Below are 26,325 nucleotides of genomic sequence, written 5' to 3' on the forward strand. Positions count from 1 at the left end.
TGTGTGTGTGTGCATGTGCACATTCTAGGGAATGCTATGGTATGGGATTTCTGTTTGGATTCCAATTATTTTGTTATCTTCCTGGTACCTGCATTTGTATGCAATAGGTGATGGGGTGAGGTGAGTAATTTAGCTGTTAGTACTTCATGGTCTCAGCCTCTGTGTATTTGATTTCCAGCAAACAATGCAGATAGGTAAGTATGAAAACTTTTTGGGAGCATGGGGAGTGTCGGATGCTTCAGTTATCGGTTGGTTTAGAGACTTAAACATCTCTTGTAGAAATGTTCCAAAATCCGGGCTGTAAGCCACAGATTGTGATTGTGCTGCTCAGTTGTTCCACAATGAGGTCCCTGAGAGTCATATTAACAGGTTATTATATTTCCTTAAAATGTCCTGTCATGGGTTGAATTTTGTTCCCCCAGAAGAGATACTCAAGTCCTAACCCCAGTATCTGTGAATGTGACCTTGTTTGGAGATAGAATGTTTGCATATATAATCAAGTTAAAATGAGGTCAAGCTTGATTAGGGTCAGCCCTAATCCAACGACTGTTTGTATAAGAAGGGGGAAATGTGGATGCAGATGCAGGCAGAACAGAGAGAACATCATATGACTACGGGATCCACAATTGGAATGATGTACTTATGAGCCAAGGAACATGAAGGTTATAAGTTAGGAAGAGATAAGGAAGGATTCTCCCCTAGAGGATTTAGAGATAGCCTGGTCAACTCCTTGATTTTGGATTTCTGCCTCCAGAACTGGAAGACAATAGATTTCTGTTGTTTTAAGCCACCAAGTTTGTGGCAATTTCTTACCACAGTCCAATAAATGCATACATGTCCCAAACCTTTAGCAGGTTTAAGATACATAATTCCAAATTCAAAATAGAAATGTAAAAAAGCAACAATAACCAGATATGATTTGAAACTTACACAAGACAGACTTTTAAATCAGGGGAGTTAGGGAGATGGAAGAGGAGCCTCCTGTGTGTAAAATATGAAGAAAATGGATAGTGTTTTTTTCTCAAATTGCCCAAAAGTGCAATAGACTGGCTTCTTCTAAGATGGAAGGAGAAATTCTCTATAACTTTCAGGGAAAATAAGGACAACCAGATAACTCTCCTGTTCTGTGACAGCCTATCACCAAATGAGAGATGGAGAATAATAGAAAAGACAGCGATGATATAAAACGGGCCCCAGCCATGGAGCATTGCTGGATTAACTCCAGCAGCATTTGTGTACGTTGTCATGTCAATAAAATTACTGAAATTGAAACCTGAAATTGAACAGAGTGTGAAAGAAAGAAGATATTACTCAAGGGACCTAAGCAGTAAATATTCCCATTAAGGGGAGGTGATATCATGGAAAGTTTCTGTGGTTTGCGATGCCACTGAAGTCTAAACAAAGCGGGTATAATTTCATTGTTTCCCTCTGTGGCATTTTTTTTTTTTGCAGAATGGAGCACTTGGCTGTAATAAAATTGTGCTCCTGAGAAGTGAAATCAAAGTTCACAGATGCATCAGTAGGTTGGAGTGCATATTCATTTATTCACAAGCCTTGTGGGGCTGCTTTTTCTCAGCCAGGAGATGTGAGCTTTCTTTATGCACCAGCAGGAAGTTGATGGGAAGAACAGGCTCTGGGTTTCTCATTCTTGGACAAGGAAGAAAGCTGAGCCTGAACATGACTGAGGTCAGCTCAGTGAGGTTGGCTTGGCAGCGTGGCTGGAAATCCACCTCTCATCTCACCTCTCCCTGCTTAACTGTGGAATAATTCCTTTTTACCTACTCTACAATCCATGCAACCCTCACTAGATGCCCCCAGGCAACCCTCTCTTTTTCTGCCATCTTAGGCAAAGGTTAGGGTGCACCATTCCTGAGGCTGAATCTGAGAACTACTGTAGGCCAGTTCCCTTTTTCTAGTCCAGAAAGCTCATATGCCAGCTGTTTTCATCCCCGGCAGTCTGAGTGCTTAACTGGAAGCCTGATATCCTCACACCCCATGTGGCAGGACATTAGGAGTTCTGCTGATGATCTGTCCATAGGGTAAGCTCCTGACTCAAAATATACAGACACCAAAACCACTGCTAATGTTTCCCCTTGGAGATTGCTTTGTATTGAAAGAATTCACAGCCTGCTTAAAGTTCTTATCTTCTTATAGAAACAAGTCAAAAGGAAACAGAACACAGCATCTAATCCATCATTAGATACATCTATAAAAGGCCCAGTGTTGTCAAACTGGTGAGGAAGACCTATTTCGTCTTTCCTGGGGATGCTGAGCTCAAGATGACTGAACTCTTAGAAAGCAGTAGGAGATAGTTCCTATCATGATTCTTATTTTATAATGGACACTGAGCTTTAGAGATGTTAAAACATTTGGCCAAGTTGGCAGAGTTAGAATTAGAACTTGGGTGTGTATCTTGCCCAAGCCAAGAGGTCAAGAGCACCACTATGCCACGTTGCTACTCACGAACTGCAATTTTCGGGGAAGCACAGAATGTCAGGGCTGAGTGATGGTCTTAGTCTGTTCAGGCTGCTATAACAAAATACTATACACTGAGTAGTCTATAAACAAAATAACTTCATTTCTCATGGTTCCAGAGTCTGAGATGTCCAAGATCAAGGGGCCAGCAGATTTGATGTCTCATGAGGGCCTGTTTCCTAGCTTATAGTTGGCAGCTTTTTGCTGTAACCTTACATGGTGGAAGGAGCAAGGCAACTTTCTAGAGCCTCTTTAATAAGAGCAAGAATTCCGTGCATGAGGACTTCATCCATATGACCTAGTTACCGCCCATTAGGCCCATTTCTTAATACTATCATTTCGGGGATTAGGATTTTTAACATATGAGTTTTAGGAGGACACAAACATTCAGACAATAACAGTGACTTTAGGGGTCCTCCAAGCAACTCTGCTGCTGGTGCTTACAGCTCCTCCAGCACTGCTGGAAAGTGGTTGTCTAGATTCTGCATGCTTACTTTTAGTGCCAGAGAATGCACCATCTCTTTGGATAGCCCATAATGTACATTCAGTCATGCATAAGCATAAGAAAACACTATTTTGGTTGTGATTTGAGATTTGCCTATGTGTAACCTCTACCCATTCATTCTGTCCTCAGGGACCACAGAAAATAATCCCAATGCTTTGGCAGACTATGGAGCATTTAAGAACAGGTTTTGCCTCTCAGTAAATCTTCACTTTTTATTCAATCTTTGAACAAGACCTCATCCATAATGGTTTCCAGAAATTTTGCTTTTCTTGGAACACGCTACAGTTTGTTAAAGTCCCTTTGTAAGTGTGGGTAACAGAGTTTGAACACAATATTCCAGGTGTAATTTGGCCAAAAAATAACAAGGTGAGACTCTTGCATTCTGTCTTTTTACCAACTTTGGGTCCTGGGAGTCAGCCTGGTATTGACTAAGTTTCACATGAGATTAACTTGGACTCTGCTCTGAGTTACAATCTGAGATGACCCAGGAATACCTTTACACTATCGATGAATAGAGCAATTTTATGAGCACAGGCCATGGTAAAAGTGCTCAGCCCTTTGTATATTTCATTGACCAACCTTTGTAAAGACATAAACAGTTCTTGGTCCAAATTGAACTCATTAAAATCCAACATCCCAATTGGTGTTATAAATGTTGCTATAGAGATACCTCCTCCATGGCTATTTGCCAGGGACCATCATATAAATCTACAGATAAAACAATCTTATCAGTTCTAATACATTGGTTAGGGCAAATACTGTGGGTATAATATATCCATTTTGGACACAGCTTATAGTTTTCTATAAATTATCCAGTTCAGGAGCAAGAACCATTGAGAAGTCTAGAAATTTGTGAGAAATATGTTATCTTCAATTCCACATCTTTATCTTCTTCCAAATAGCAACTTACCCTTTCCTCTGAATCAACAGTGCAGTGTCTCTTCAGAGTCATTGTCTCCTCACTTTATGATGGTTCTACCTGGAAAATATCTACGAAGATTTTTTTTTCTAAAGTACTACTGTGAATTTTGGAAGAACATACCACGTTCTTTTTTATTGCTAAGATACGGTTTCACTCCACCTTCAAATAACAAGGAGGAAGCAATAAGTAAACATTTGTCTGCCAGTCTCTCTCTCTCCATTCATGATCTTGTTTAAACCTCCAACATCCCTGTAAAGTGGATAAAATTATTCCTATTCTATTTATCTATTTCATAGAGAAATCTGAGAAACTGAGGCTCAGAAAAGCAGGATGACTTGCCCAAGGCAAAGTACTGACAGAGTCAGTCTTCAAACTCTTGTAAACTAATTCTAGGTATAGTTCATTCCACTACCCCCAGATTGTTTTACTGTTAGAAATTGTAGTCCTCTAAAGCAGTTTGAAAGAGGCCAGTCATTTGCTCCTCAGAGGCAGGGTTTCCCCAACAGAATTATTCTACTGTGATATCCATGAACTAATTTCGGGATTCATCTTAAAGTTAATCAAGGAGGACTAACACAGTTACTCATGCCACTGCAATTACTTTATCTAAACAAGATATGCTACTTTGGCTTCACTTTTCTCACTAGGTCAAATCAAACCAATGATTTTTAAGAATCTAAAAGTATTTTTGTTTAGAAAACAGGATAAAGTGAAATATTTCATTGAGATATATGAAGATATTTTTGTCAATAAATTGATATTAATAAAATCTTTGGGATTCAAGATTTAAAGATAGAGGCAGAATGGGTCAAAAAATGCTTACTGAGTTTGACTGAACTGCAGACTAGCAACATCCAAAGGATTTGTGGCAGAAAGTGTTTCAAAATGCCACAGAATACAGAGAATCTCTAAATCTTTGCGTTAGGATTCTCTTAGAACTTAGGGTCTGGGTCAGGGGTTCCCAGCATTCCAGGGCCAGGCAGGTAATGTCAGTATGTGAGAGAGGTGGTATAAGTTCTTTTCTATTTTTTTATTATGGTAAAATACACATAAAATAAAACTTACCATTGATAGTGTAAAGGTATTCCTGGATCATCTCAGATTGTAACTAAGAGCATAGTCCAAGTTAATCTCATGTGAAACTTAGTCAATTCCAGGCTGCTCAGTGGCATAATACTGAGTAACCATCACAACCATCCATCTCCATAATTCCTTTCATCTTATAAAATCGAAACTCTGTGCCTGTTAAACCATAAGTCCCCATTCCTCTTTTCTCACAGCCCCTGGCAACCACCATTCTACTTTCTGTCTTTATGATTTTGTTTACTCTAAGTACTTCACATAAGTGGAATCACACAGTATTTGTCTTTTTGTGACTGGCTTCTTTCACTTAGCGTAATCTCCTCAAGGTTCACCCATGTTGTAGCACATTGCAGAATTTTCTTCCTTTATAAGGCTGAGTAATATTTCATTATATGTACATACCACATTTTGTTTACCCATTCATTTGTTGATGAATGCTTGAGTTGCTTCCATGTATTAGCTATTGTGAACAATGCTATTATGAAGATGGATTACAAATATCTCTTCAAGACCCTGTTTTCATTTATTTTGGGTATATACACATTTATTTTGGGTATATACACATAAGTGGACTTGCTGGAGCATATGGTAATCCTATTTTTAATTTTTTGAGGGTGGATATAGAAAATCATGGTATATGCAGTTTTCTTTTTCTTTTTCAAACTTTTATTTTAGGTTCGGGGGTACATGTGAAGGTTTCTTACATGGGTAAACTCATGGCATGGGGGTTTGTTGTACAAATTGTTTCTGTAAAAATGTATTAAGCCCAGCACCCAATAGTTACCTTTTCTGCACCTCTCCCTCCTTCGAACCTCCACCTTCAAGTAGACCCCAGTGTCTGCCCCTTCTTTGTGTTCATGATTGCTCATCATTTAGCTCCCACCTATAAGTAAAAACATGTGGTATTGGTTTTCTGTTTCTGTGTTAGTTTGCTAAGGGTAATAGCCTCCAGCTCTGCCTATATTCCCACAAAAGACATGATCTTGTTCTTTTTGATGGCTGCATAGTGTTCCATGGTGTTTATGTACCCCATTTTCTTTATCCAATCTGTCATTGGTGGGCATTTACGTTGATTCCATGTCTTTGCTATTGTGAATTGTGCTGCAATGAACATTTGCATGCATGTGTCTTGATGATAGAATGATTTATATTCCTCTGAGTTTATGCCAAGTAATGGGTATATTGCTGAGTTGAATGGTAGTTCTGCTGTTAGCTCTTTGAGGAATCACCATACTGCTTTCCACAATGAATTAATTTACACTCCCACCAAGAGTGTGTAAGTGTTCCCTTTTCTTTGCAACCTTGCCAACATCTGGTTTTTTTTTTTTTTAACTTTTTAGTAATGGCCATTCAGACTGGGGTAAGATAATATCTCATTGTGGTTTTAACTTGCATTTCTCCAATGATCAGGGATATTGAACTTTTTTTCATATGTTTGTTGGCCACATGTATGTCTTCTTTTGGAAAGTGTCCGTTCATGCCCTTTGCTTACTTTTTTAAAGGGGTTGTTTGTTTTTATCTTGTAAATTTGTTTTAGTCCCTTATGGATGCTGGATATTAGACCTTTGTCAGATGCATAGTTTGCAAATATTTTCTCCAATTCTGTAGGTTGTCTATTTACTGTGTTGATAGTTTCTTTTGCTGTGCAGAAGCTCTTAAGCTTAATTAGATCCCACTTGTCAATTTTTGCTTCTGTTGCAATTGCTTTTAGTGTCTTTGTCATGAAATGTTTGCCAGTTCCTATATCCAGGATGGTATTGCCTAGGTTGTCTTCCAGGGTTTTTATAGTTTTGGGTTTTACATGTAAGTTTTTAATCCATCTTGAGTTGATTTTTATATATGGTATAAGGGAGGAGTCCAGCTTTGATCTTCTGCATATGGCTAACCAGTTACCCCAGCAGCATTTATTGAGAAGGAAGTCTTTACCTTATTGCTTGTTTTTGTCAGCTTTGTTGAAGATCAGATGGTCATAGGTGTGCAGCTTTACTTCTGGGTTCTCTATTTTGTCCCATTGGTCTATGTACCTGTTTTTGTACCAGTGCCATGCTGTTTTGGTTACTGTAGCCTTGTAGTATAGTTTGAAGTTGGGTAACGTGATGCCTCCAGCTTTTGTTCTTTTGCTTAGGTTTACCTTGACTATTTGGGCTCTTTTCTGGTTTCATATGAATTTTAAAATAGTTTTTCATTATTCTATGAATAATTCTGTTAGTAGTTTGATAGGAATAGCATTGAATCTATACATTGCTTTGGGCAGGGTGGCCATTTTAATGAAATTGATTCTTCCTATCTGTGAGCATGAAATGTTTTTCAATTTGTTTGTGTCTTCTCTGATTTTTTTGAGCAGTGTTTTATAATTCTCACTGTAGAGATCTTTTGCTTCTCTGGTTAGCTGTATTCCTAGGTATTTTATTCTTTTTGTGGCAGTTGTGAATGGGATTGCCATCCTGATTTGTCTCTCAGCTTGACTGTGGATGGTATACAGGAATGCTAGTGATTTTTGCATGTGGATTTTCTATCACGAAATTTTGCTGAAGTTGTTCATCAGCTAAAGGAGCTTTTGGGCTAAGCCTATCAGGTTTTCTAGATGTAGAATCATATCATTCAAACAGGGATAGTTTGACTTCCTCTTTTCCTATTTGGATGCCCTTTATTTCTTTCTCTTGCCTGATTGCTCTGGCTAGGACTTTCAATACCATGTTGAATAGGAGTGATGAGAAAGGGCTTCCTTGTCTTGTGCTGGTTTTCAAGGTGAATACTTCCAGCTTTTGCCCATTCAGTATGATGTTGGCTGTGGATTTGTCATAGATGGCTCTTATTAGTTTGAGGTATGTTTCTTTAATATCTAGTTTATATAGAGTTTTTAACATGAAGGGATGTTGAATTTTATCAAAAGCCTTTTCTGCATCTATTAAGATAATCAAGTGGTTTTTGTCTTTCGTTCCATTCATGTGGTGAATCACATTTATTGATTTGCGTATGTTCAACCAACCTTGTATCCTGGGGGAGAAGCCTACTTGATTGTGGTACATTAATATTTTGATGTGCTTCAACCCAGAAGCAATGAGCACCCCCAGTATGCACACTATGGTCTCCAAATATTTCCCTGAAAAGGACTGTTCTTTACAAAAAATGGCTTATTTCAGCTCTGAAACAGGAAATGAACAAGGCAAGCCTCAAGTATCATATTATACTAAAAATCAAGGAGATAATTAATGAAAGACTACTAAGGTTTTGTCAAAGACTCAGATTCCAAATTGAAAAGGCTACCACTATCCAAATATGGAATGATTTGGCCACTGATACAGATACAGTTTAATGGCGAAACATATGAAAAATACAAAAGACAAACCAACCAACCAACCCAGCGACAACAAAACAGGTCTACCCTGGAGTCATACTCTAATTTTTTCTATTTTCCACCCTTTCTGATCCTTTATCCCACTTTCTTTTTCTTCCTCTTCCTTCTCCTTCTTCTTTGTCAAATAGAGGATTGAGTTATTATCATTGATCCATACAAAGTCCCTCTCTCATTCATTTTCTTTAATTCCCACTCCCCATTTCTATTCCCCGTCTTCCCATGTGCAACCTTCCTAATATGTTTGATATGCGTCTTTTTGTTTGTATGTATTTTTAGAAAATGTTTATTGTTTTGTGTGAAAAAAATTAATAAAAAAATTTAAAAAGATATCATATCAAATATATTTGAATTCATAAATTCATGAGGTGGCTAAAAAATAACAGTAAAGAAGAAACTCAGTAGTAACTGATAGAAAATTAGGAAACTAATTTATTATTCTGAAAACTGGTAAATATAAGGAAATTATCCAGGAATTATCTTTCCTTTCTACAAGAGCTATACCTCAGAGTAAGCAAATTAATGATAAGGGAAAGTTCTTCTTTATATTATTATACAGATAATACTAAGTGAAGAAGAAATGATATAATTAGAACATTAATATTTGGTAACCATGAATGAATTGTTGGATCTAGGCAATGATCATCAATACTGCTAACAACACAGAGACACATGGGCATTATGGATCTCCTGAAGAAAGTACGCAACTCCACCAGTGAAGTGGTTTTGCCAAAAAAAAAAAAAAAAAAAAAAAGAACAAAAACAAGAAAACAAACTTGAATCTAATCAAGCCCTTAGCTCTAGCAATTTAGAGGAACAGAGGAACTCATCAAATGAAACCATGGGATCTAACTAGCAAAATCCAGACAGTGGAAAACCCTTTAGGAAAAACAATCCAGTTTTTTACTTATCAACTAAATTATAAAGAAAAGACAAGAGAGAGAGAGAGAGAGAGAGGAAAGGGGAACCTTTAGGTTAAAAGATACTTAGGCTAGATATCAACAATTATATTATATGGACCTTATTTGTATCTGAATTGAATCAAACTGTAAAAGATAAGAAGAAAGACAACAAAGAAATATGAACACTGATTTTTCCCAAAGGTCACATTTCCTGTTACCATCACATTAGGGGTTAGGATTTCAACAAATGAATTTTAGAAGTACTTCAGTCTATAACAACCAGTAACTTCACATTAAAGTTTATTTGGAAGCTGGTGTTTCTCCTACTTAGCTTTTAATTTAATATTTTGCTTTCCTGAATTTTGGATTTTTGCCTGTGACTTTCCTACTTTGACCACTATTAATTTTCCATACATCTTTGCTTCGAGCTGAAGACCTCCCCAATTCCTTAAATCTATCCCAAGTTAGCACTAACACATTTTATGTGCACCGGAGACTTTTACTTAAGGACTGTCTGTGGATAATGGGTAGAGCTTATAGGCAATCACTTAAAATGGAATAAGAGGCATTATAACTAATGCCACAATTCTAAAATTAGCCACAATCCCCAATAGGCCTGCCCTACTGCCTTCTTTCTTCCTTCTGAGACTTCTATTTCATTTTCTGGCTCCCAAGTCACAAACCACAAACTCCCAGCTATTCATTTATTTTTTTCTCCAGAAGAAATAGCTTTATTGGGATTAGCATCTGGAGAAAGAAAGTAGTACCTGATACATCATAATGACTTGAGGAATGCAGATAGGGCAGGCATATGGTTATTAGACAAATGGACTCCATTTCCCAGAAGACTCTGTAGTAAGTCTAAGCAATACAAGGCCCTTTTGGGAAAATAGTTTCCCTACTCCCAAAACCCTCGACTAAGCTGCCATTTTTAAAAATGGATCAACAATCTTCATATGCCTTTTTTACCTCAACCACCACTATTATAAATACAAGGAAATATCATATTTTATTAATCTTAAATTTATCTTTTACATTTACCTCCAAGTGTTCCTCATTTTCCATAGTTGCTGTCCTTCTGAATCTGGGAGCCACAAGTTCAATTGAAAATTTAGAGGGCAATCTTACTAGCCCACAGTGGCCTTTTTCCATTTTTCCTCATCGGTTAGGACCAAGTAATAGGGAGAGTCTTAGGCTTGGGCAATAGAGTTATTTACCCACACAATAGCACAATAAGGCATCAAATGTGGGATACAGAGCCAGGCTGGTGAGATTTGTAGACAGGAAAGCACAGACCCATAATTTGTGTAGAAAGAAGAGGGATGATTGCTGGCTTGTGTGTCTATGAACTTTCTCCATCCTCTTCATCTTCTCTTCCAGTCCCGGCCCTGCATTCCAGAAACCTAGAAATTCACAGAAGACTTGTCTGTGGTGAGTATGGAGGGGAGTAGGGAGTAGTGGGTGTCTATGGTGGGGGATTAGTAGCTTGGATACTCTGGCTGCTACTTAAAGCAAGGGGACACTTGATTTCCATGAGGAACCCTGGGTGGGGGCGGTGGAGAGAAAGAAAGAGAGGGGAAACAGAGAGAGAGAGAGAGAGAGAGAGAGAACGTGTATGTATGGGGAGACAGGATCAACAGGATTGCAGCCTTTGGGAATGCAGAGTTGGAGGAATATGGAGGACTCCCCAATAGGCATGGATGGCCTCAGCTCCCCTGAACCAGGATTATAGTAGCTCAGTATTCCTTGTTAAGTCTGTGCTTGGACTCAATTTATCTTTATCTTCCTATCACTTTCTTAAACAGAGCAGTTCATTTCCCCTCTTCAACCCAAACCAAGCTCTTGACCCAGGTTCCTATACCAAAACACCCATTGAAGTGTCTGCTAAGCAGAGGGTCATTTATTCAGGGTCTCCATACATTCACAGTCCAAAACAATGACAGAGCTTAGAAATCGCATATTTTTGGTTACCTGATCACAGTCTAGTCTGTTTCTCTCCACCTTTCCTTCCAAAGCCAGATCCTAGAGCTTATGAGATTATTTTCTTCAAGTTACAGAAGCATCGGAAAAAGTGGAAACTGATATACAGTCCAGAAATTGTGAAAATATGACAAAAGGTGGACTCCATGAGTTTTTCCTTTTTCATTTCCTCCCATAGTTCCTTTTCTGAAAGAGGAGCTTTCTGTGTCCGCCTGAAATAGTGTGTTGCATAATAGCTGTCTGGGTCCTACTGTAGTTTTTGCTCCTGTTCTCGAGGTCTTGCTGCTTTCTGCAAACAAGCAATAACAAACAGATCTCAGATCTCTTAATGACAGGTGGTTTATCTCAGTTTGTAATCAAAAGGGTTCCACTACCACCACTGACACCCCCAAAATTAAACACAATGAAAAAAAGAGGAAATTATATTTGTTCTCCCTTGTGAAGTGTGTCAATATTTACCTAAGTGTCACATGCCTAAGCCCAGTGGAAGGAAAGCCCTCTGTGGTCCAGGGTGTTGGATGGCAGAGACTCTGGCCTGGACCTACCCTGTCCAGCTATTGCCTGATCTTGTTATTCCTCTCATTATCCTTCAGCAGTCTGCAATCCCAAGCCAAGGGACATTCAGCCATACTTTGGAACTGTTGTTCTCAAGGGGACAAGTGGACTTCAAGTCAGATCCACAAACATCAGCTTATGAACCCTATTGTGGCTCGTGTCTTCTCCCAGCAGGCCAGACTCTCAGGGCATTAAGCACCATGTGCAGAGTTTCAGCAAGTGTGTCATTTGAGTCTTCTTTGAAGGAATCACTGCCTGACTGCAAGGTGGAGTACTTTTGTCCCCTGGTTTGGCCCTTACCTTATCTAGCTCAATAGGGAACAGAGATCTTTTGGGATGCAGATCCCCATCATATCAGCATGTTTTCTCCCCAGCTCCAGAAGGATAACCCAGATCTCACAGGGCAGAGATGGAATTGCTGGGTGGTAGGAGGGTGAGCACAGAAAGCAGCTATCACTTGAAGTCCATCTGCCATAGAGACTTACAGTACGACTAGTGACAGTCCAATCCCTTATTTCACATCTGCTTTCCATAATGCTTTTTCCTATCTAGTCTTTACAACCATCATATCAACTTGTTATCTTGAAAACTGTTGAGAAATGCCACTTGTGGAGACTGCTCAGGGAGTGATTGTGATCTTTATTTCTCCTCCCACCTGACTGCCCAGAAACATCAGTTCCCATGGCCTCTAGACTGATAATTACGGGTAACCACTTTATCTTGAGTTTCTCTGTGTCTTTTCCTTCTTGTGTTGGAGGCCCTGAACATCTGGAGCACTTCCAGGCCTGGGCTCCCCATGCCTTGGATCTGAGTCCTGGCAGGGACTAGGTCTAGGCTCCTGGGACTCCCAGCACGACCTAACTTTTTACCTCTACAGGTTTTGTGTAATTCTAGAGAGTGTATTTTGGGAACCCCAAATCAGAGTAAATATCTGACATTTTAAACTACATTTATGGGGCCTATGTAATAGAATATTTCAAATGAGCACTGACTGGGAGAACTTGTGGCATATGATGACCCTGGTGGGCACTGGCACCTGAATGATAATTACGAGCTCAGCAATAGAGTGCTTTGCCACTGTGGTCACTCCATCCCATTTCTGAGAAGCTGAAGGTTGCCATTTCTGGACTTTGTACAGTTACTCATGGGCCATACATCCTCATCTGTGACTACATTTCATACCTGTAAAAAAAAGGCTTTTGAGTAGAAAGTCCTTAAAATCCTTTTCAGCTTTAACAACTGTGTGATATTATGATCTGTACTTTTGACTTGTTTTTCCTCCCCTTCCCATATATCCCGGAGAAATCTTAAGAATGAGGAAACTGAATCCTAGCTGACCACTGCAACTTCCCAGAATACAAAATATTCCCCTCTTTTGTCTCCTAAGCCAAATGCAGATTTGCAAAAGCCCTATTGGGGCAAATTGTGTCCCTGAATTGCTCACTCTGTTTATTTGGATTAAAAATTAGCATTGCACTGCATTAATAGAAGTAATATTTACAGGTTTATCATGGATGCTGATCATTAATGGAAAAATAAATTAAAATCCCCATGCCCTCAATCTGAAGAATCTTGGCACACTTCTGGATAAGATTAATGTTATGAAACAAGGTTTTAGAGGAGATATAGGAGACTGTGTCCTTGATATAACAGAGCTCAGTGTACTTTATTGTGAAATTTCCGGGGAATTGATTTGCAGATGAAAGCTCAGAAGCCCACAACAGTGGACAACAGAGCTGTCTATTGAGCAAGTCTGGGGGATGATAAGAGGAGGGGGGATAAAAGATATTAGCCGCCCAGGAGCTTTTAAGAGCCATTTCCTCAGATAAGATATTCTTGTGTGACTTTACTTGGGGCCCTTGCTCTGAGAGCATATCCTAAGCAGCCAGTGCTCCCTGCCATTCTACCAGATTTTCTGCTCCGGGAATGTATGGTTTTGGGGTCGGGAGCAGTGGCAAGTGAGGACCAGAGAGTAATCAGCATTCCTGCCAGTGTCAGAAGCTCTCAAAATTTGGCCTTGATTAAATGCAGTGCTTGGCATACCTCCCAGGCTTGGGGACAGGACAGGTAGGGTCACACGCTCTTTCTTTCAACCCACATTTATTGAGCACCTACTCAGTACTGGCTCTGCCTCTGTCACATCCTCACAGGGGCTCAGGCATATCAAGGAGGAATTGTAATACAGTGTGGTCAGGGCTATGATGAGTTAAATACAGGATTCTGTGGGAGCATGGAATGGGGACCCTGACCTTGCCTGGCCACTAGGGGAAATCCTTTAGAGCAAACACCAGCCCAGCCTCTAAAGACCATGCCTGCTTTAGAGACAGAGAGCAAGACAAAGTGAGCAAGGGAGGTCATTCACAATTCTGTCACTCCTAAATTTGTCTGAACCTTTTTGGAAGGCATTTATATTTCCTGCCAGCACCACCTCTTGGGGGTGATGAATTCCAATAAGTTTCAATCCGTTTATTACTCACTGTGAGAGAAATTGCTTCCTTTTATGTCTGGAACTAAACCTGGATCACATTTCACAGGATATCCCCTAGTCACAGAGTTTTGGAATCTGGTGAGTAAATCCATGCCTCATGAATCCTCAAGGTTCTTGTTTTTTTTTGTTTATTTGTTTTGTTTTGTTTTTTGAGATGGAGTCTCATTCTGTTGCCCAGGCTGGAGTGCAGTGCCGGGATCTCAGCTCACTGCAACCTCTGCTTCCCGGGTTCAAGTGATTCTCCTGCCTCAGCTTCCCGAGTAGCTGGGACTACAGGTGTGCACCACCACACCCAGCTAATTTTTGTATTTTTCATACAGACGGGGTTTCACCATGTTGGCCAGGATGGTCTCAATCTCTTGACCTCGTGATCCACCCGCCTCAGCCTCCCAAAATGTTGGGATTACAGGCGTGAGCCACCATGCCCCGGCTGGTTCTTGGTTTTGTGGATGCAGATATCTTCTCCTCTTGGCCTTCAGACTGAAGACTCTAACCTTTCCCCTTGTCTGATATTCCCATTTTATTTGTCTTTCTCAGAATCTCTAGTAGTTGTACCTTTCTGGGTTGTGGTGGCGAGAACATCACTTAACTGCTTTGTTTAACAGAAAAACAAAAAGTTGCTTTGCATAAGGGAAGAAAGTATTTTTGCTTTTTGTTTCTGATAACACAGCATGAGAAAACAAGACAACCGACTGAAATACTCTAGGGCAGGGCGCTTGCATCGGACGCATCTTTACATCCCCAGGGCCTTGCCTAGAGCCTGTGACATGATCAGCACATGCAGGGTGGATGTCTGTAGAGGGTCGGGGTGAATGCGTGTCCTGAGTGTTGCTGCGAGCCGAGATTCCTTTACCTTATGCTTAGAGTTTTGATTTTTTGTTTTTAAAATTTTATTTCTAACCCTTTTAATGTCTCACTAGATTTGTAGGTGCGTCCTCAGAGTCACTGATCTTGACTGCCTGGTGGAGTTATTTACAATGTTTTCTTTACCAAATTATTGTCTTTTTATAATTATATAGTGGAAAATGCTCATTGTAGAGCATTTGGAAAGTACAGAAAAGATCAGATAGAAATATAAAATTAGCCACAATTCAGCCACACCTCAATACATTTCTGCCCAGTTTTTTCTATGACACATTGATACTTTTTCATTTTATAAAATTGGAATCTTTCTATTATTCATTGTTTTTTTTTTTCATGTAATACCACATCATGAAAATTTTTCTGTGCCAAGGAATATTCTTTGGAAATATTATTTTAAATGGTTGCTTAATTGTCTGACAAATGGATATAAATTTGACTGGTTATTCTTCTTTGAATAGACCAATTGTTTCCAATGTTTTGCTATCACGAGTATTTCTATTCTTCCTAATATTGACACAACCTACTGGGTCTGAGTCTGATTATTCTTGTCCACTGTACGTGACTAGAATGCTTTATCTAACTCAGTGGTCTCCAAAGTGAGATGTAGTCACCCAGAAAGCAAGGGAATATGGAGGGTGGGAAGAATATTATAACTCTGATTTTTATTTGTTTTCATCTTATACTTGTACAGTTTCTATTTTTGATGCTGTTTTTAAAAAAATCAGCATGTTATACGGATATAACAGCATACGGGGATGTAATCTCGTAGTGAGTGACCCTATTTAGAGGGCACATGCTCAGATTCTTTTTTACCTACGGCAGATTGCAATCAAAATTATCTGGAGACCACTGATATAAGTCATCCAGAAAATTTGTAAAGCTTTGTTTCCTCTTGGAGTTTTCCTGAAGTTCTTGGATTTTAGGGGAATTTGGATTATGAAGTCCTCCAGGGTCTCCTAAGCTCCTGGTAGCTTTTCTCTGTCACTGTAGACAATGGGGACTCTTCTTAAGCTGTGAGAAGCAATGGCAGAAACTTGGCTGATCTTCTCCCTTTCCCTGAACAGCCATCAGATAACGCCCACTCCTTGTGACTTCCTAATGCCATCTCCTATGGCTCCAGATGAAACTGAGGAAGTTGGATTTTACTGTGTGGAGCCTGCCTATACTTATCTCCTCCAATCCCTGTTTTCCTTTCGTCTAGCTCTGAGGCACTTGCTTTCCCCCGCCACTCTCTGAAAACACTTTAATGATTCCCTCACTCTTTTACAGCAGTATCTTTTTATTTATTTATTTATTTATTTATTTATTTATTTATTTATTTGCGAGAGACGAGAGTTTTATTATTACTCAAATCAGTCTCCCCCATTCGGGGATCAGAGTTTTTAAAGACAATTTAGTGGCTGGGGAGGGGCAGTGAGTCTGGGAGTGCTGATTGGTTGGGTTGGAGATGAAATCATAGTGTGTCACTGCCTTGTTGCGCTGAGTCATTTCCTGGGTTGGCAGGGAGGTCACAAGATCAGATGAGCCAGTTTATCAATCTGGGTGGTGCCAGTTGATCTATCAAATGCAAGGTCTACAAAACATCTCAAGGCCTGATCTTAGGAGTTTAGGGAGGGTCAGAACCTTGTAGCCTCCAGCTGCATGAATCCTAAACCATAATTTCTAATCCTGTGGCTAATGTTAGTAGTCTAGTACTCAGGCAGGAAGGAGGTTTGTTTTGGGAAAGGGCTGTCACTGTGTTTGTTTTAAGGTATAAACTAAGTTCCTCCCAAAGTTAGTTCAGATTATGCCCAGGAATGAACAAGGACAGCTTAGAGGTTAGAAGCAAAATGGAGTCGGTTAAGTTAGATCTCCTTCACTATCTCAGTCATAATTTTGCAGAAGCGCTTTCAATCCCTCCTTTTAGGTTTTATAACACCTTAATCTTAAGGTGTTGGCTAATGAAGATGGAAAAAGGGTGAAGACCGCTCTAATTTTTTCCTGCTGATCAGGGGTGTAGTGGGGGTAGGTGTTGACCCCAAGGTTAAAGGAGTGAAAGCACTTTGCGGCTGCCTGAGTGTACTCATGCAGGCCTGGCTGGGGTTCCAAGGCTTGCATGGCAAAGCCATTAGTATTGTCATCTGTAGTTTCAGTATCGCATTTAAGAGAACAGTGTACTATAAGGTAAATGCCGAGTACTAGGGTAAGGAGTGCAACTCCCAGTTTTAAAAGTAAAGATTTGAAAGCATTAGTTTGGGGACTTGTAACCCACAAAGTATTTAGGATTTAGTTCAAACCGCGGAAAACAACAACAACAACAAAAAACCAAAAACTCAAGAACAGCTAACAACAGGTGTACTATAGTTTTTCTTCTGAAGCATAAGTTTTCTCTCTCCAGTCCCCATTTAACAGCTCTTCACTGCACCAACATAACAAAATAAAATAAAACAAAAACAAAAATATACTATCTCTTTAAAATGTTGCTGGTCCCTTGTACTTTTATAACTTTTGTTTTTAACAGCTTTATTGGGATATAATTGACACATAATAAATTGCACATTTTTAGCAAGTACAATTTGATAAGTGTGGGTGCAGGTGCATGCATACTCCTGTGAAACCATCACTCAAATAAAAATAATGAGTATATCCATCACCTCCAGAAGTTTTCCCAAAGGGTTGTAATCTATTCATCTACCTGCCCTCACACACTCCTGTTGTCCACAGGCAACCACTGATAGACTTTATGTCATTATAAATTGGTTTGCATTTTCTAAAATTTATACAAATAGAATTAAACAGTATGTATTTTTTTGACTGTCTTCTTTAACTCATAGTTATTTTGATATTTATCAATGTTGTGTCAATCATTCATTCCTTCTTATTGTTGAGTAGTCTTGTATAGCTGTAGCAACAAATTGTTTATTCATTTACCTATTGATGGACATTTGGGTTGTTTTCACTTTGGGCTTTTAAAAATAAAATTGTAGTAAACAAATGTTTACAAATCTTTGTATGGACATGTGCTTTTATTTCTCTTGGGTAAATCCCTAGGAGAGGAATGGCTGGATCATATAGTAGGTATATGTTAACTATGAAATCCCAAATTGTTTTTCAAAGTGGTTATACCATCTTACATTCTCACCTGCAGTATATGAGAGTTTCATTGGCTTCGCATCCTTTTCAATACTTGCTATGGTCAGTGTTTCTAACTTTAGCCATTCTAGTAGGTATGTGGGAGTGTCTACTTGTGATTTAGATATACATTTCTCTAAAGACAAATGATGTTGAGCACCTTTTACTTGCCATCTGTATATCTTCTTTGTTGAAACAGCTTTTCAAACCTTTTGCTCATGTAAAAACAAATTGGGCTGTTTTCCTATTACAGAGTTTTGAGAGTTCTTTATATATTTTGGAGACAAGTCCTTTATCAGATGTATGCTTTGTAAAATTTTCTCCCAGTCTGTATCTTGTCTTTTGATTCTCTTAACAGTATCCTTTGAAGAATAAGAGTTTTAATTTTGATGAAATACAAATTTATGATTTTCTTATGGATTGGGATTTTTGTGTCATATATAAGAAATCATTGCCTCACCCAAGGTCACAAAGATTTTCTCCTATGTTTTATTCTAGAAATTTATAGTTTTAGGTTTTAAATTTAGGCCTATAATCCATTTTGAGGTTATTTTTGTATATAATGCATTTTTTTGTGTATAGTTATCCAATCATTTTAACACTATTTTGGAAAGGTAAATCTCTCTCCATTGAATTGCTCTTCTGCCTTTGTTGAAAATAATTGTCCATATATATATATATATACATATATATATATATATGAATCTATTTTTGGATTCTCTATTGTGTTCTTTTGATATAGTTGTGTACATTGAGGTCTATACACATTGACTTGATTATTGTAGCTTTATAATAAGTCTTGAAATTAGGTAATTTTAGTTCTCCACTTTGTTCTTTTTCAACATTGTTTTGGTTATTATTGGTCCTTTGCATTTCTATATGAATTTTTATAATCAGTTTATTTTATTCAAAAAAGCCTGTTGGGATTTGATTGAGATTACACTGAGTCTATAGATCTATTTGGGAGATTTAACATCTTAACAGTCTTGAGTCCTCTGTTTCATCAACACAGTGTATCACTCTAGTTAGGTTATCTTTAATTTCTCTCAGTATTTTTTTTTAGTTTTAATTGTATAGATCTTTCACATCTTCTGTGAGATTTATTCCTAAGTAGTTAATATTTTTTGATGTTATTCTAAGTGGCATTGGTTTTTAAATTTCAATTTCTGATTGTTGCTAGTGTATATTGAGCTTATAGTCTGAAAATTTTCTAAATTCACTCACTAGATCTAATAGCTTTTTTTGGTGGAATCCATTGAATTTTCTACCTAGATGATCATGTTATCTGTGAATAAATATAGTTTTGATTCTTTTTCCATCTGGATGTTTTTATTCTTTTTGCCTTATTGAACTAGCTAGAATCTTTAGAAAAGTGTTGAATAGAAGCAATGAGAATGAATATCTTTGTTTTACTGTCAATATTATGCAAAAAATTCAGTCTTTCACAATTAAGTATGATTATAGTTGTAGATTTTTCATATCTGCCTTTTATTACGTTAAAGAATTTCCTATCTATTCCTAGTTTGCCAAGAGTTTTTTTTTTTTTTTTTTTTTGAGACAGAGTCTCACTGTCGCCCAGGCTGGAGTGCAGTGGTGCGATCTCGGCTCACTGCAGGCTCCGCCCCCTGGGGTTCACGCCATTCTCCTGCCTCAGCCTCCCGAGTAGCTGGGACGACAGGCACCCGCCATCTCGCCCGGCTAATTTTTTGTATTTTTAGTAGAGATGGGGTTTCACTGTGTTAGCCAGGATGGTCTCGATCTCCTGACCTTGTGATCTGCCCGCCTCGGCCTCCCAAAGTGCTGGGATTACAGGCATGAGCCACTGGCAAAGAGTTTTTACTAGGAATGGGTGTTTAGTTTTGTTAAATGTCTTTTATGCACCAATTGAAATGATCACACAGTTTTTCCTTTTGGTTTATTAGTATAATAAATTATGTTGATTTTTTAAAAATGTTAAACCAAACTTGCCCTTCTGGGATAGACCCTACTAAGTTATGGTATATTATCCTTTTTTAAAATTTATTTTTATTTTTATTTTTATTTTATTTTTATTTTTATTATTATACTTTAGGTTTTAGGGTACATGTGCACAATGTGCAGGTTTGTTACATATGTATCCATGTGCCATGTTGATTTCCTGCACCCATTAACTCGTCATTTAGCATTAGGTATATCTCCTAATGCTGTCCCTCCCCCCTCCCCCAACCCCACAACAGTCTCTGGAGTGTGATGTTCCCCTTCCTGTGTCCATGAGTTCTCATTGTTCAATTCCCACCTGTGAGTGAGAACATGCGGTGTTTGGTTTTCTGTCCTTGCGATAGTTTACTGAGAATGACGTCTTCCAGTCTCATCCATGTCCCTACAAAGGACATGAACTCATCATTTTTTATGGCTGCATAGTATTCCATGGTGTATATGTGCCACATTTTCTTAATCCAGTCTATCGTTGTTGGACATTTGGGTTGGTTCCAAGTCTTTGCTATTGTGAATAGTGCCGCAGTAAACATACGTGTGCATGTGTCTTTATAGCAGCATGATTTATAGTCCTTTTGGTATATACCCAGTAATGGGATGGCTGGGTCAAATGGTATTTCTAGTTCTAGATCCCTGAGGAATTGCCACACTGTCTTCCACAATGGTTGAACTAGTTTACAGTCCCACCAACAGTGTAAAAGTGTTCCTATTTCTCCACATCCTCTCCAGCACCTGTTGTTTCCTGATTTTTTAATGATGGCCATTCTAACTGGTGTGAGATGGTATCTCACTGTGGTTTTGATTTGCATTTCTCTGATGGCCAGTGATGATGAGCATTTCTTCATGTGTTTTTTGGCTGCATAAATGTCTTCTTTTGAGACGTGTCTGTTCATGTCCTTTGCCCAGTTTTTGATGGGGTTGTTTGTTCTTTTCTTGTAAATTTGTTTGAGTTCATTGTAGATTCTGGATATCAGCCCTTTGTCAGATGAGTAGGTTGCAAAAATTTTCTCCCATTCTGTAGGTTGCCTGTTCACTCTGATGGTAGTTTCTTTTGCTGTGCAGAAGCTCTTTAGTTTAATTAGATCCCATTTGTCAATTTTGGCTTTTGTTGCCATTGCTTTTGGTGTTTTAGACATGAAGTCCTTGCCCACGCCTATGTCCTGAGTGGTATTGCCTAGGTTTTCTTGTAGGATTTTAATGGTTTTAGGTCTGACATTTAAGTCTTTAATCCATCTTGAATTAATTTTTGTATAAGGTGTAAGGAAGGGATCCAGTTTCAGCTTTCTACATATGGCTAGCCAGTTTTCCCAGCACCACTTATTAAATAGGGAATCCTTTCCCCATTTCTTGTTTTTGTCAGGTTTGTCAAAGATCAAATAGTTGTAGATATGTGGCATCATTTCTGAGGGCTCTGTTCTGTTCCATTGATCTATGTCTCTGTTGTGGTACCAGTACCATACTGTTTTGGTTACTGTATCCTTGTAGTATAGTTTGAAGTCAGGTAGCGTGATGCCTCCAGCTTTGTTCTTTTGGCTTAGGATTGACTTGGCGATGCAGGCTCTTTTTTGGTTCCATATGAACTTTAAAGTACTTTTTCCAATTCTGTGAAGAAAGTCATTGGTAGCTTGATGGGGATGGCATTGAATCTATAAATTACCTTGGGCAGTATGGCCATTTTCACGATATTGATTCTTCCAACCCATGAGCATGGAATGTTCTTCCATTTGTTTGTATCCTCTTTTATTTCATTGAGCAGTGGTTTGTAGTTCTCCTTGAAGAGGTCCTTCACATCCCTTGTAAGTTGGATTCCTATTTATTTTATTCTCTTTGAAGCAATTGTGAATGGGAGTTCACTCATGATTTGGCTCTCTGTTTGTCTGTGATTGGTGTACAAGAATGCTTGTGATTTTTGTACATTGATTTTGTATCCTGAGACTTTGCTGAAGTTGCTAATCAGCTTAAGGAGATTTTGGGCTGAGACGATGGGATTTTCTAGATATACAATCATGTCATCTGCAAAGAGGGACAATTTGACTTCCTCTTTTCCTAATTGAATACCCTTTATTTCCTTCTCCTGCCTGATTGCCCTGGCCAGAACTTCCAGCACTATGTTGAGTAGGAGCGGTGAGAGAGGGCATCCCTGTCTTGTGCCAGTTTTCAAAGGGAATGCTTCCAGTTTTTGCCCATTCAGTATGATATTGGCTGTGGGTTTGTCATAGATAGCTCTTATTATTTTGAGATACGTCCCATCAATACCTAATTTATTGAGGGTTTTTAGCATGAAGGGTTGTTGAATTTTGTCAAAGGCCTTTTCTGCATCTATTGAGATAATCATGTGGTTTTTGTCTTTGGTTCTGCTTATTTGCTGGATTACATTTATTGATTTGCGTATGTTGAACCAGCCTTGCATCCCAGGGATGAAGCCCACTTGATCATGGTGTATAAGCTTTTTGATGTGCTGCTGGATTCAGTTTGCCAGTATTTTATTGAGGATTTTTGCATCAATGTTCATCAGGGATATTGGTCTGAAATTCTCTTTTTTGGTTATGTCTCTGCCAGGCTTTGGTATCAGGATGATGATGGCCTCATAAAATGTGTTAGAGAGGATTCCCTCTTTTTCTATCGATTGGAACAGTTTCAGAAGGAATGGTACCAGTTCCTCCTTGTATCTCTGGTAGAATTCGGCTGTGAATCCATCAGGTCCTGGACTCTTTTTGGTTGGTAAGCTATTGATTATTGCCACAATTTCAGAGCCTGTTATTGGTCTATTCAGAGATTCAACTTCTTTCTGGTTTAGTCTTGGGAGGGTGTATTTGTTGAGGAATTTATCCATTTCTTCTAGATTTTCTAGTTTATTTGCATAGAGGTGTTTGTAGTATTCCCTGATGGTAGATTGTATTTCTGTGGGATCGGTGGTGATATCCCCTTTTTCATTTTTTATTGCATCTATTTGATTCTTCTCTCTTTTCTTCTTTATTAGTCTTGCTGGCGGTCTATCAATTTTGTTGATCTTTTCAAAAAACCAGCTCCTGGATTCATTAATTTTTTGAAGGGTTTTTTGTGTCTCTATTTCCTTCAGTTCTGCTCTGATTTTAGTTATTTCTAGCCTTCTGCTAGCTTTTGAATGTGTTTGCTCTTGCTTTTCTAGTTCTTTTAATTGTGATGTTAGGGTGTCAATTTTGGATCTTTCCTGCTTTCTCTTGTGGGCATTTAGTGCTATAAATTTCCCTCTACACACTGCTTTGAACGTGTCCCAGAGATTCTGGTATGTTGTGTCTTTGTTCTCATTGGTTTCAAAGAACATCTTTATTTCTGCCTTCATTTCATTATGTACCCAATAGTCATTCAGGAGCAGGTTGTTCAGTTTCCATGTAGTTGAGCAGTTTTGAGTGAGTGTCTTAATCCTGAGTTCTAGTTTGATTGCACTGTGGTCTGAGAGACAGTTTGTTGTAATTTCTGTTCTTTTACATTTGCTGAGGAGAGCTTTACTTCCAACTATGTGGTCAATTTTGGAATAGGTGTGGTGTGGTGCTGAAAAAAATGTATATTCTGTTGATTTGGGGTGGAGAGTTCTGTAGATGTCTATTAGGTCCACTTTGTGCAGAGCTGAGTTCAATTCCTGGATATCCTTGTTAACTTTCTGTCTCGTTGATCTGTCTAATGTTGACAGTGGGGTGTTAAAATCTCCCATTATTATTATGTGGGAGTTTAAGTCCCTTTATAGGTCACTCAGGACTTGCCGTATGAATCTGGGTGCTCCTGTGTTGGGTGTATATATATTTAGTATAGTTAGCTCTTCTTGTTGAATTGATCCCTTTACCATTATGTAATGGCCTTCTTTGTCTCTTTTGATCTTTGTTGGTTTAAAGTGTATTTTATCAGAGACTAGGATTGCAACCCCTGCCTTTTTTTGTTTTCCATTTGCTTGATAGATCTTCCTCCATCCCTTTATTTTGAGTCTTATGTGTGTCTCTGCACGTGAGATGGGTTTCCTGAATACAGCACACTGATGGGTCCTGACTCCTTATCCAGTTTGCCAGTCTGTGTCTTGTAATTGGAGCATTTAGCCCATTTACATTTAACGTTAATATTGTTATGTGTGAATCTGATCCTGTCATTATGCTGTTAGTTGGTTATTTTGCTCGTTAGTTGCTATTGTTTCTTCCTAGCCTCGATGGTCTTTACAATTTGGCATGTTTTTGCAGTGGCTGATACCGGTTGTTCCTTTCCATGTTTAGTGCTTCCTTCAGGAGCTCTTTTAGGGCAGGCCTGGTGAGGGAGCTGCTCTGCTATGTACAAAACCCCGACCCAATATTATCCTTTTTGCATATTGTTGGATTTGACTTGCTAAAATTTTGTTTGAAATGTTTGTATCTATATTAATGAGATCTGTTAGTCTGGCGTTTCCTTTTCTTGCAATATCTTTGTTTGCTTTTAGTATTAGGGTAATGCAGACCTCATGGAATCAGTTGGTAAGTTTTTATTCCTTGCTTCATTTCTTGTTGTTTCTTTCTTTAATGTTTTCACCAGTGAAGCCATCGGGGCTTGGAGTTTCTTTATGGGACAGCTTTTAACTGCAAATTAAATTTTTTGAAATATATGAAACTAATCAGACTATCTATTTCTTCCTGAGTGAGCTTTGGTAGTTTTTGTCATTCAAAGATTTTGTCTATTTTACCTAAGTTGTAAAATCTATTGTCAAAAAGATGTTCCTAATATACTCTATAATATTTTTATTAACTGTAGAATTTGTAGTGATTTTACCTCTTTCATTCCTATAATTGCTAATTTGTATCTCCCTCTTTCTCTTTTTCTCTCTGTCTCTTTTACTGATAAAAAATAGGCAAGAGGTTTTTGCCTTTTTTTGGGGAGGGCGGGGTCTGGCAAGAGGTTTATTGGTCTGCTCAAAGAATGAGGTTTTGCTTCACTCATTTTTTTCTATGTTTCATTTGTCTTCTTTTTCACTGGTATTCACTTGGATAATTATTATTTCCTTTATTCTGTTTTTATTTGGCTTAATTTCTTTGCCATTTTTAGTTTCTTAGTGTGGAAGCTGAGCTCACTGAGTTGAGACATTTCTTTTCTTCTAATAGGGGCATTCAATGCTATAAATTTTCCCCTAAGTACAGCTTTAGCAGCATCTACAGCTTTTGATATGTTGTGTTTTCATTTACTTACACTTCAAATACTTCCTAATTGCACTTTTGATTTCTTCTTTGACCCGTGGGTTATTTGGAAGTATGTTGTTCACTTTTCAAATATTTAGTGATTTTTCAGAGGTCTTTCTGTTACTGATTTATAATTTAATTCCATTTTGACCAGAAGATGTACTTTCTATGAACTTAATCCTTTTAAGTTTATTGAGAATTATTTTATGTCTCAGAATATAATCTATCTTGGTAAATATTTCATTTACACTTCAAAATAATGTGTATTGTGCTATTGTTAAGTGGAGAGTATTCTATAAATACCAATTAGATCATGCTGGTTAACAGTGTTGTTCAAGTTTTGTATATCCCTTACTGATTTTCTGTCTCCTTGTTCTATCAATTGTTGAGAGAGAGGATATTAAAATCTGCCACAATCAACTGCGGCTTTGTCTATTTCTCCTTGAATTTCTATCAGTTTTTGCTTCTTGCTTTTTGAAGTTCTGTTTTCTGGAACATAAAAATTTAGGATTATCATGCCCCCTCCATGTATTTACCTCTTTATCACTATGAGTTAAACTTCTTTATCCATTGTTGGGTGCTGGATATTTTTGTATTTCTGTAAATATTTTTGAGTCTTGTTCTGTGATACTGTTCAGTTACTTGGCAACAGTTTGATCTTTTAGGTTATTGCTTTTCATATTTGTTAGGTGAGACCAAAGCTGTGTTCAGTCTAGAGTTAATTATTCCCTACCAGTTAGGCAAGCCCTTTGTGAGTGCTCTACCTAATGCTGATGAATAATGATGTTTTCCAGTCTTGCTGGTGAGAACAGGCAGTATTCTTGCCCCTATGTGAACACTAGATACTGTTCTCTCTAATCTTTTCTGGGGGTTCTTTTTCTACACTTGAGTAGTTTTCTCAGTGCATGGTGCTGATCAATATTTTGTTGAATACACAAGGGGA

This window comes from Hylobates moloch, unplaced genomic scaffold (genome assembly GCF_009828535.3).
Source record: "Hylobates moloch isolate HMO894 unplaced genomic scaffold, HMol_V3 SCAFFOLD_22, whole genome shotgun sequence".
In the NCBI taxonomy this organism is placed as follows: Eukaryota; Metazoa; Chordata; class Mammalia; order Primates; family Hylobatidae; genus Hylobates; species Hylobates moloch.